General features: G+C 38.5%; 1 non-coding gene across 1 annotated transcript; it reads left to right on the top strand.

Moving 5' to 3' along the window:
• The first annotated feature begins 2,113 nt into the window (after positions 1-2,113).
• On the top strand, positions 2,114-2,217 carry LOC112780690 (small nucleolar RNA R71). The gene has a single exon (XR_003191510.1). It is a non-coding gene; the product is annotated as a small nucleolar RNA R71 (small nucleolar RNA).
• Positions 2,218-12,586: the final 10,369 nt, after the last annotated feature.

Below are 12,586 nucleotides of genomic sequence, written 5' to 3'. Positions count from 1 at the left end.
CGTCACTAGCTTGACGGTTGCCCCTTGTTAGGGTGGATTGTAGTGCTTGATGTCTTCTCCTCTCACTATGAAAACGTCCCCATTTGATTCCTTCATGACTTCTAAATGTTCCATAGAAAGAACTTTCCTGATTGTGAACACTTGAGGGAGCTGGGAAGGAATGGTTTTGAGGCCAGGTGGGATTGGCAGATAATGACTTGATATCACTTTATCTCCCGGAGAGAAACCTTCAGTGGGAATTTTCTTGTTTCTCCACCCTCTTGGCAATTTCTTTACAATTCTTCCCTTTCTCTTGAGGATTTCTTCATTGACCCTTATGCCAGGAGGATCCTTCTGATCTGTTTCTATTGATTCTTGTGGCTTTAACTCTTGCAATTCTTGTTTGCCTTCCAAGGACTGTTTCAGAGTTTCAGCTGCTGGATTGCTTTCCTCCAAACACAGATGGCTATTATCATCCTTAGGCTTTTCAGGTTCTGGTTCAGGCTCAGATGCAGGTTTGAAAACATTGAAAATGAGCTGTTCATCATGTATTCTCAAAATTAGCTCTCCTTGTTCTACATCTATGAGCGCTCTAGCAGTGGCTAGAAATGGCCTTCCCAGAATGATAGGGTGTAGGTAGCTTTCCTCCATGTCCAAAATGACAAAGTCTGTGGGGAAGAAATAATTTCCCACTTTCACCAGCACATTTTCAACTACCCCTTCAGCTTGCTTCTGAGTTTTGTCAGCCAGTTGTATGATTACATCAGTGGATCTCACCTCATTCAGTTGTAGCCTCTTCATAAGAGTCAGAGGCATCACATTTATGCTAGCTCCTAGATCACAGAATCCTCTGTCAATTTTTGTTTCCCCTATGATGCAGGGGATATGAAAACTTCCTGGGTCTGTTTTCTTAGAGACTATGTCCTTCTTGATGAGGGCACTGCATTCTTTGTTCATTATTACAGTTTGTCCTCCCTTCAAAACTCTTTTCTTGCTCAGCAATTCCTTTAAATACTTGATATGTGTAGGCATCTGCTGGAGAATCTCAAGGAAGGGAATATTGATATGGAGAGACTTAAATGTCTCTAAAAACCTTGAATAGGTTTTCCCTTTTTCACCTCCTCCTAACCTCTGAGGAAATGGTGCTTTTGGTTGGTATGTTTCCAGCAAGCCTTTTTGCAGTTCCTTGGCTTGCTCAGTTTCACTTTCCTGCTTAGCTTCTTCCACACCTTCCTTCAAGATTTCTGGCTCCTGTTCTGAGGGTCTGATTCCTTCTTCTTCTGAGACTTCCTTCAATATGGTGATGGCCTTGCATTCTTCCCATCTCACTCCCTTTTGTTCCCCTTTAGGATTCTTTTCTGTGTCACTAGGGAACACTGCAGTTGACTTGGGGGCCTGTTGAGATAGCTCTCCTACTTGAGACTCCATCCTCTTGAGTCTTTCACCATGGTTCCTTAAGGTAGATCTCACATCATCCCTAAAGCTTTTCAACTCACTTATGTCCTGACCCATGTTTGCCAGCATTCCTTCTATCCTGTTTAATTGATCTTGAAATTGTTGGTTCGAATTAGGTTGGGTAGGTTGATTATTTTGGCCATGATATGATGGTTGGGAGTAAGTGTTTTGTGTGGCTTGGTATGATCTTTGGTTGGAGTTTTGGTATGTGGACTTGTTATGTTGGTTTTGCTGGTTTCCCCACCCAAAATTTGGGTGGTTTTTCCAGCCTGGGTTGTAAGTGTTGGAATGTGGATCATATGGTTGCCTTTGTTGATTTCCTACATAATTGGCCTCTTCCCAATCACCTCCTTCAGTGCTTACTTCCTCTTGATCTTGTGTGTGTATTGCAGCCACTTGCTTTGTTTCTAATTTCCTGGTGAGCTCTGCTAGTTGCTTGGCAAACACCTTGTTTTGGGCTAAAATTGTATCAACATGGTTCAGCTCCATGACTCCCTTAGTGTTGTGTCTCTCTGAAGCATAGTAGTACTCATTCTCAGCCACTATCTCAATCACTTCAATGGCTTCTTCCACAGTCTTTTTCCTGTTCAATGAACCTCCTGATGAATTGTCTACAACCTTCCTTGATTCATAAGAAAGTCCATCATAGAAAATATGCAATTGCACCCAGTCATGGAACATGTCTGGTGGGCATTTCCTTGTCAAATCCTTGAATCTCTCCCATGCCTCGTAGAGAGTTTCACCATCTTGTTGTCTAAAAGTCTGAACCTCAGATCGAAGCCTATTGACCTTTTGTGGGGGGTAGAAACGTGCCAGAAACTTGCTTTCCACCTCGTCCCATGTTGTTAGGCTCCCCCTTGGGAATGATTCCAGCCACTTAGCTGCCTTGTCCCTAAGTGAAAATGGGAACAAAAGCAGTTTATAGGCATCTTCCTGGACTCCATTGGACTTCACAGTGTCGCAAATTCTCAGGAATTTTGTGAGGTGTTGGTTTGGATCTTCATTAGCACTCCCACCAAATGAACAATGATTCTCCACAAGTGATATTAGCTGTGGTTTGAGCTCAAAATTGTTGGCCTGAATGGGTGGTTTCTGAATGCTGCTACCACAATTCCCAGAGGTTGGGTTTATGTATGAACTAAGAACCCTCCTCTCAGGAATGGCATTGTTTCCATCAGCTCTCTCATGGTTGTGAACTTCTCTATCCATGTTGAGATCTAGAGCTTCCTCAAAATTGTCCTCAGATTCTCCTTCAGATTCTTCTTCTCCCAGTACTCTCTTCCCTCTTGCTTCCCTTCTAAGTCTATGAAGGGTCCTCTCTGGTTCGGTATATGGAGGAGTTGATGTCTCTCCTCTCCTACCTGTCATACAAGAACACCGCACAGGCAACAAACAATTGAAATACTCTTGGTTAATGGAAGAGTATGGTTAGAGTAGTTGAGGAATTAATTCAAATAGTTAGTGAGTCAGTGAGTTAGTTGCTTGAATTTAAAGGCATAAAGAAAGAAAGCATGTAACAGAGTGCAGAAATTAAAATTCAACAAGTAACTTGAACTGAATTAACAAAGCAAGAAAAATGCTCAATCTAGTTAACTTCCAATTGAAGAATTGTCAATCGAAAACCAATCCCCGGCAACGGCGCCATAAACTTGATGCGCATAAACTAGTTATGCCACGATTTAGGAAATTGCACGATCGGCAAAATTCCTTCCGGCAAGTGCACCGGTTATCGTCAAGTAAAAACTCACAATAGAGTGAGGTCGAATCCCACAAGGATTGGTTGAATGAGCAATTCGGATTAGAAGTGTGTCTAGTTGAGCGGAATCAAGACTTAGATGAGAATTGCGGAATGTAAAATTGGCGGGAAACGTAAATGACAAGAAATTGAAATGGCGGAATCTTAAATTGCATGAATTAAAGAGCAAAAGCTAAATTGCTGAAATTAAAAGGGAATGGGGGTGATTGCATGAATTGAGTTGCAGAATGTAAAGAGAAAGTGGAAATCAGAAATGGGGAATTCATTGGGTGTTAGGAGATATTGAGATCTCCGAATCAAAACATTTTTATTCCTTTCTCAACCAATGCATTCATTGAATTTTGCTTGGCAATCTTATATGATTGGATCCCAATCCCTTGGCTCACCAATTCTCTCTAAAAACGAACAAATTCCCAATCCCTTGGTTTAAATGTTCATAAGAAGAGATGATGCTCGATCACTGATTATACCACACAGTTTCATGAACCACAATTTGGTAGGATTACATGTCACAATATCCATCCAAACCCCAATCCAATTCACTGTGAGAAAGCTTCTCTAGCATGAATCCTCCATTCCTTTCCCAAGGTTCCGAAGGATTCCAATTATGGGTAGTTTCTTTCCCAAGACAACTACCCAATGGAATTAGATCGAGAAGCTTTCTAACAAAATTCAAGAGAAAAGATTGAAGAAGAAGATAAAACTATTATTGATTCATTGAATTACAATAGAGCTCCCTAACCCAATGAAAGGGGTTTAGTGAGTCATAGCTCTGAATTCAATTACAAAGGTATGAAAACTAGCAAAAAATGAAAAGGTCAAAAGTCCTTCCTAACTTAAATTCTATCCTATTTATACACTTTCTATATTGAGCTTCTGTTGTGTTTCTTGGGCTTTGAGGCCTCTCCCTGCTTTCCTTTTGCTTTGGGTTTATGATCCATAATCTTGATGAGGCTGCTGATCCACATTCTGTAACATTCATTGAGCCAACTTAGTGATAATCAAGTAATGACACATGACTCAACAAATTGAAAATCCAGACTCATCAATCCTTCAGGCCCAATCCCATAAACCATGATATTCAATTGGGTTTCATACCAGAGTAAGTTTAAGTTAATGTTTGTGCTCAAATACTAACTTAAACCGCAATATTTTTGGCCCAGAAACCTTTTCCAAGAGTGGCGTTTAAGTTGCAGTTTAAGCTTAAACTGCAGCTTAAACGCCAGACACTTCCAGTGATGCCTTTTGTGGAAGCACGTTTAAGCTTCAGTTTAAGGTTAAACTGAAGCTTAAACGTGGAAATGGAAGAAGGCAGCCCTGGAGGGTAACTTAGTCGAACACGTTTAAGCTTCAGTTTAAGGTTAAACTGAAGCTTAAACGTGGAGATAGGAAAGGCAGCCCTGGAGGTCGAACACGTTTAAGCTCCAGTTTAAGGTTAAACTGGAGCTTAAACGTGGAAATAGAGAAAGCCATCCTGGAGGTCGAACACGTTTAAGCTCCAGTTTAAGGTTAAACTGGAGCTTAAACGTGGAAATGGAGAAAGCAACCCTGGAGGAGAAAACTTGGTCGAACACGTTTAAGCTCCAGTTTAAGGTTAAACTGGAGCTTAAACGTGGAAATGGCTCCCTGGTGCATTTCCCATTTCTGGCGTTTAACCTCCAGTTTAAGGTTAAACTGGAGGTTAAACGTGGAAATGCTTCCTGAGTGGAATTCTCATTCTGGCGTTTAACCTCCAGTTTAAGGTTAAACTGGAGGTTAAACTTCAGTTTCAGCATTTCTTAGCCTTCATGATTCTGGCGTTTAAGTTCCAGTTTAAGCTTAAACTGGAACTTAAACTCCACATGTGATATTCAAGCTTCCTTTATTGATTTTTGTTGCTTCCTTGCCTAGCCTCTTCTTCCCTGAAATCATCCAAACAATTGCATCAAAGTCTTGCAAAATTTCATGAGAAATCTTCCATTCATAGCATTCAAGTAATATAACTAAAACTCATGGAATTTGCATCAAAATCATACTGTTTGGATGGTTCATTGCTTTGTTATTCATTTAACCATTCTTGGTTACTTTAAGCTCAAGAAAATGCATAAAACAACTAAAACTAACAGAAAAATGCTAGTGAAACTAGCCTAAGATGCCTTGGCATCACAACACCAAACTTAATACTTGCTTGTCCCTAAGCAAGTCCTGAGTTATTTGAGAAGAAAGTATGAAACAGAAAGCAGTTACATTGGCTATATTAGCAAGCATTTGAAGTTCATCAGAAGGGTTTTATGCAGAAAGTTGCAGTATCACTTTTTCATTCTTATCAGGTAAGATTATCACTTTTTCATTGCATCCATCAAACACTGCTATGGCCTCTTGTTACTCTTATGTCCTTGGCACTTTTCTCTTCTTTGTTTTTCTTTTTCTTTTTCTTTGAGCTCCTTTGCTCCTTGTTTGCTTAGTGTCATGTGTTGCACACGCCTTTGGCATTTTCTTTTTCTTATCAGTGCACTACACATATCCACTGCAGGCATTTTAGTTCACATTTCTTCTTGAGACATTGGTGCCCAGCACCTCTTTGTGTGACTAAATGTTTTGTATTTAGGTTGCTCTTGATAATGGACTTTTGGTTGATAATCCCGGGTTAGTTAACCCAAGTTACCAAGTGTTGAAACACTCCTCAGAACCTATTCATCCAAGCATATCCTTAATACATAAACACCACAGGCATTTGTCTCAGAAGTTCAAACCATTGGTGCCTAGCTTATTTTCTCAATTTTTTTTTTTTGCTTTTTGGTTGCCTTTTTTTAGTGGCTTTTTCTTCTTCTTTTTCTTTCTTTTTCATGGCCAAAGACATTTATTCATTAAGATCCATAGACAGTTTTCAATTTCTACACAAAAAATGATAATTCTACACTCTATTTCCAGTGATCTGACTAAACAATCAAGCATGCATACCACCACTTAATTCTACTTGATTTGTCACTAATTGAGCCAAGTTACTTTTGTTCAAACTTTTCTTTTATTTTTGGAAACAGAACAAGCATGGCAAGCATTTGTTTAAGAAGGTGAAGTTATATCCAACATCTAGGCATTCACTTTATTCAAAGCACTAAACAGACAAACATACTAGAAACTTTACATTCCAGACAGATTCAACAATTTCAGTTTATACCAGAACAAGCATGCTTTTGTTTGCCCATTTTAAAGAAATGTCAAGGAACAACACCACCTTGTGAAATTTCTTGTTTTCTCTTTGTTGCCAGGAACAATTTGATTTCTCCTTCTTCTCCTAGTTGTTGCTTCATGTTCTTTCTAAGATCCTTGTTTCCTTTCCTGCAAAGAGTGATGAAGTTGCTTGCTTCTCAAGCACTTGAGTGGTTAGCTCAACTATGTATGGGCAAGTGTCTGAGTCTTAAGTTGGTGTGTGAACACCAAACTTAGTCTCCTACTTACTTCTCTGTTCTTTGAATCCTTGAATTCTCCTTGGAATGAAGTTGCTGCTAAGGATTTTAAGCATTTCTGTGATTGCTTAGAATGGTTGTTTCTTTCATATAATTCAAAGGTTGTTGTGTTCAGTTGAGCTTTATGGTGGAACACCAAACTTAGAGTCACACATTCCCCTTTGAATTATTGATCCACGAATTCATTGTTTGGTGTGAAACACCAAACTTAATTCTTTGCAATGCACAGAAACTACTTCACCTTTTTATTGAAACAAATAAAAGAAACAGCAAGGGAGTATTACCTCAGGTTGGGTTGCCTCCCAACAAGCGCTTCTTTAACGTCACTAGCTTGACGGTTGCCCCTTGTTAGGGTGGATTGTAGTGCTTGATGTCTTCTCCTCTCACTATGAAAACGTCCCCATTTGATTCCTTCATGACTTCTAAATGTTCCATAGAAAGAACTTTCCTGATTGTGAACACTTAAGGTTAAACTGGAGGTTAAACTTCAGTTTCAGCATTTCTTAGCCTTCATGATTCTGGCGTTTAAGTTCCAGTTTAAGCTTAAACTGGAACTTAAACTCCACATGTGATATTCAAGCTTCCTTTATTGATTTTTGTTGCTTCCTTGCCTAGCCTCTTCTTCCCTGAAATCATCCAAACAATTGCATCAAAGTCTTGCAAAATTTCATGAGAAATCTTCCATTCATAGCATTCAAGTAATATAACTAAAACTCATGGAATTTGCATCAAAATCATACTGTTTGGATGGTTCATTGCTTTGTTATTCATTTAACCATTCTTGGTTACTTTAAGCTCAAGAAAATGCATAAAACAACTAAAACTAACAGAAAAATGCTAGTGAAACTAGCCTAAGATGCCTTGGCATCAGGATCTACTGCAATTTGGTTGTAACCTGAATAGCCATCCAAAAAGCAGTAATATTCGTGACTTGCTAGTCTCTAGCATCTGGTCTATGAATGGTAAAGGAAAGTGATCCTTCCTGGTGGCTATATTGAGCCTTCTGTAATCAATACACATACGCCACCCTGTAACTGTTCTTGTAGGAACCAGTTCATTCTTTTTATTATGAACCACTGTCATGCCTCCCTTCTTGGGGACAACTTGGACAGGGCTCACCCAGGGGCTATCAGAAATAGGATAAATAATCCCAGCCTCCAGTAACTTGGTGACCTCTTTCTGCACCACCTCCTTCATGGCTGGATTTAGCCGCCTCTGTGGTTGAACCACTAGCTTAGCATCGTCCTCCAATAGGATCTTTTGCATGCATCTTGCTGTGCTGATGCCCTTAAGATCACTTATGGACCACCCAAGAGCTGCCTTGTGTGTCCTTAGCACTTGAAGTAGTGCTTTCTCTTCCTGTGGATTTAAAGCAGAGCTTATGATCACCGAAAAAGTGTCACCTTCTACCAGAAATGCATATTTCAGGGATCGTGGTAGTGGTTTGAGCTTGGGTTTAGGAGGTTTCTGCTCTTCTTGAGGAATTTTCAGAGGCTCTTTTATTTCCTCTGATTCCTCTAAATCAGGCTGAACATCTTTAAAGAGGTCTTCTAGCTCTGATTCGAGACTCTCGGCCATGTTGATCTCCTCTACCATGGAGTCAATAATATCAACACGCATGCAGTCTTTTGATGTGTCTGGATGCTTCATTGCCTCAACAGCATTCAGCCTGAACTCATCCTCATTGACTCTTAAGGTCACTTTCCCTTTTTGGACATCAATGAGGGTTCTTCCATTTGCTAGGAAAGTTCTTTCTAGAATGAGAGTTGCACTCTTGTGCTCCTCCATCTCCAGCACTACAAAGTCAGTGGGAAAGGCAAATAACCCAACCTTGATAATCATGTCCTCAATTATGCCCGATGGATATTTAATGGAGCCATCAGCAAGTTGAAGACATATCCGGGTTGGTTTGACCTCTTCAGTCAAGCCAAGCTTTCTGATAGTGGATGCAGGGATTAGATTGATACTTTCCCCAAGATCACATAAAGTTGTTTTGGTACAAGTACCCTCTAGTGTGCATGGTATCATAAAGCTTCCGGGATCCTTAAACTTTTCTAGTAAGCTTGTTAGAATGACTGCACTGCATTCTTTAGTGAGAAAAACGTTTTCTGTTTCTCTCCAATCCTTCTTATGACTTAAGATCTCTTTCATGAACTTAGCATAAGAGGGTATTTGCTCAAGTGCCTCTACAAACGGAATCTTTATTTCAAGAGTCCCGAGATAGTCTGCAAAGCGGGCAAATTTTTTATCCTATTCCGCTTGGCGGAGTTTCTGAGGATAAGACATTTTGGCTTTGTATTCTTCAATCTTATTTGCTGCAGGTTTATTTCCTACAGAGGCAGGTTGAGAAGCCTTCTTGAGGGAGTTATTATCAGCACTTGTAGGTGTCTGATCCCTCACTGGCGTTTGAACGCCAGAACTGGACATAGATTGGGCGTTTAACGCCAGATTCCTATCCTTTTCTGGCATTTGAACGCCAGAACTGAACATAGATTGGGTGTTTAACGCCAGTTTTTCACCCTTTTCTGGCGTTTGAATGCCAGACTTATTTCTCTCTGGGATCTTACTGTCCTCAGAGGGATTTTGGGTAGTAAGTTGCTCATCCTCTGTCAGCTGTTCTTTTCTTGGCTTTCTGCTGCTTTGAGTTGAGGTATTTAATGTTTTTCCACTTCTTAATTGAACTGCTTGGCACTCCTCTGTTATCTGTTTTGATAGCTGCTGTTTTGTCTAATTCAATTGTGATTCCATATCCTTGTTAGCATTTTTGGTTTCTTGTAGCATCTCCTTAAATTATGCTAACTGCCTTGTTATGGAAGATAGTTGCTGATTGAGTTCAGCAACTTGTTCCTGAGGACTAAAGTCAATTGATACTGCCTTAGCTTCTTCTTTCATGGAGGACTCATTACTTATGTACAGATGCTAATTTCTAGCAACTATATCAATAAGCTCTTGAGCCTCTTCAATAATTTTTCTCATGTGTATAGATCCACCAGCTGAGTAGTCTAGAGATACCTGAGCTTTTTTGTAAGCCTGTAGTAGAAGATGTCTAACTGTACCCACTCTGAAAACATTTCAGAGGGGCATTTCCTTAGCATCCCTCTGTACCTCTCCCAGGTGTTATAAAGGGATTCATCATCCTCTTGTTTAGAGCCTTGGATGTCTAGCCTTAGCTGTGTCATCCTTTTTGGAGGGAAATATTGATTCAGAAATTTGTCTGATAACTGTTTCCATGTTCTTATGCTTGCTGTAGGTTGGTTATTTAACCACCTTTTAGCTTGATCTTTTACAGCAAATGAAAATAGTAATAATCTGTAGACATCCTGATCTTCTTCCTTTTCACGTACTGTGTCAGTAATTTGCAAGAACTGTGCCAGAAACTCAGTAGGTTCTTCCTGAGGAAGACTAGAATACTGGTAATTTTGCTGCACCATGACAATGAGCTGAGGATTTAGCTCAAAACTGCTTGCTTTGATTGGAGGTATACAGATGCTGCTCCCATATGCTGCAGTAATGGGGTTAGCATATGACCCCAGAGTCTTTCTGGACTGTTCGTTTCCATTTATGTCCATGATGGATAAAATGGAATTGATATGAATTGCAAACAAAATATGTTTTTGTTTTTATTTTATTTAAGTAGAAACAAACTGAATTATTAAGAATAAATAAAAATAATAAGATAAAATAAAATAATTAGAAATTAAAATATAAATTTCGAAAACTAAGAGAAAAATAAATTTGAAAATGAAAATAATTATTTAATTAAGAAGATTTGAAAAACTTTGGATATGATTTTTGAAAAAGATTTTGAATTTTGAAATTTCAAAACTAAGATAAGATAGAATAGGAAGTTTTAAAATAAAAATCTGAATTTTTTAAAGGAAAATTTGAAAATTAATTGAAATAAAGAGAAAAGATATTTTTGAATTTAATGAAGAAAGAGAAAAATAGTAAAAATGACACCAAACTTAAATTTTTAGATCAAAACAAAGGAAACAAACAGGAAAACTTTGAATATCACGATGAACACTAAGAACAACTTTGAAAAATTTTTAAGAAAACAGAAACACAAAGGACACCAAACTTAAAAATTTTTATATTATGATCACTAATAATTCAAAAAAAAAATGAAAGAAAAATAAAATCATGCAATTGACACCAAACTTAAAATATGAAACTAAACTTAAACAGAAAAACTCAATTATTAGTTTATAAAAATTTTTGAAAATTTTAAAAAGAGAAAATAAGGATTTTAAAAAAAGTTTTAACCAAATACAATAATAGAAGACTCTAAACCAAAAAGAAAATATTTTCCTAATCTAAACAACAAAATAAACCGTCAGTTGTCCAAACTCGAACAATCCCCGGCAATGGCGCCAAAAACTTGGTGCACAAATTGTAAATCACACTTTTCACAACTCGTACCACTAACCAGCAAGTGCACTGGGTCGTCCAAGTAATACCTTACGTGAGTAAGGGTCGATCCCACGGAGATTGTCGACTTGAAGCAAGCTATGGTTATTTTGTAATTCTTAGTCAGGAAATTAATAATATAAATTGTTGGATTTATGAAGAATAATTAACATAAAATAAATAATACTTATTATGCAGTAATGTGGAACAAATTGAGGTTTTGAAGATGCTCTGTCTTCTGAATTTTTGCTTTCCTACTGTCTTCTTCTTCATGCACGCAGGTTTCCTTCCAAGGAAAGCTCTATATTGGTGGATCACCGTTGTCAATGGCTACCATCCATCCTCTCAGTGAAAATGGTCCAAATGCGCGGTCACCGCACGGCTAATCATCTGTCGGTTCTCACTCATGTTGGAATAGAATCCGTTGATTCTTTTGCGTCTGTCACTACGCCCAACACTCGCGAGTTTGAAGCTCGTCATATTCATCCCTTCCCAGATCCTACTCGGAATACCACAGACAAGGTTTAGACTTTCCGGATCTTAGAAATGGCCGCTAATAATTCTAGCCTATACCACGAAGACTCTGATCATGAACCAGGAGGCTAAGAGATACACACTCAAGCTAGTGTAGATAGAACAGAGGTGGTTGTCAGGCACGCATTCCTAGGTGAGAATGATGATGAATGTCACGGATCATCACATTCATCAGGGTGAAGTGCGAGTGATATTCTTAGAATAGAAACAAGCGTGATTGAATGAAAAATAGTAGTAATTGCATTAATTCATCAAAACACAGCAGAGTTTCTCACCCCCAATCATGGGGTTTAGAGACTCATGCCATCAGAAATACAATATTCAGATGTGAAAATGTCATGAGGTGCAAAATAAATCTCTAAAAGTAGTTTTTATACTAAGCTAGTGACCTAGGTTTACAAAAATTGAGTAGACTAAAATAAATAGTGCAGAAATCCACTTGGCGTTAAACGCCGATTTGCAACCTGTTTCTGGCGTTTAACACCAGAATAGGGTAAAGACTTGGTGTTAAACGCCGATTTGCGTCATCAAAACTTGGGAAAAGTATAGACTATTATATGTTGATGGAAAGCCCTGGATGTCTACTTTCCAACGCAATTAAAAGTGCGCCAATTGGGATTCTATAGTTCCAGAAAATCCATTTCGAGTGCAGGGAGGTCAGAATCCAACAGCATCTGCAGTCCTTTTTCAGTCTCTGAATCAGATTTTTGCTGAGGTCCCTCAATTTCAGCCAGAAAATACCTGAAATCATAGAGAAACACACAAACTCATAGTAAAGTTCAGAAATGTGAATTTTACATAAAAATAATAAAAACATAGTAAAAATTAACTAAATCATACTAAAAACTACCTAAGAACAATGCCAAAAAGCGCATAAATTATCCGCTCATCATCTACCAACCAACAAAAATTTAATGCATGAATACACATATCCAGAGGTCTTTTCAAGGGTTGTAATGGGGTTAGGGTCAATGTAGGAATGTATTTGGTTAAGTGGACTAAAATC

The sequence above is a fragment of the Arachis hypogaea genome, chromosome 19 (genome assembly GCF_003086295.3).
Source record: "Arachis hypogaea cultivar Tifrunner chromosome 19, arahy.Tifrunner.gnm2.J5K5, whole genome shotgun sequence".
NCBI lineage: Eukaryota > Viridiplantae > Streptophyta > Magnoliopsida > Fabales > Fabaceae > Arachis > Arachis hypogaea.
Note: the sequence above shows the minus strand (reverse complement) of the source record. Positions and strands in the feature narration are given on the sequence as shown.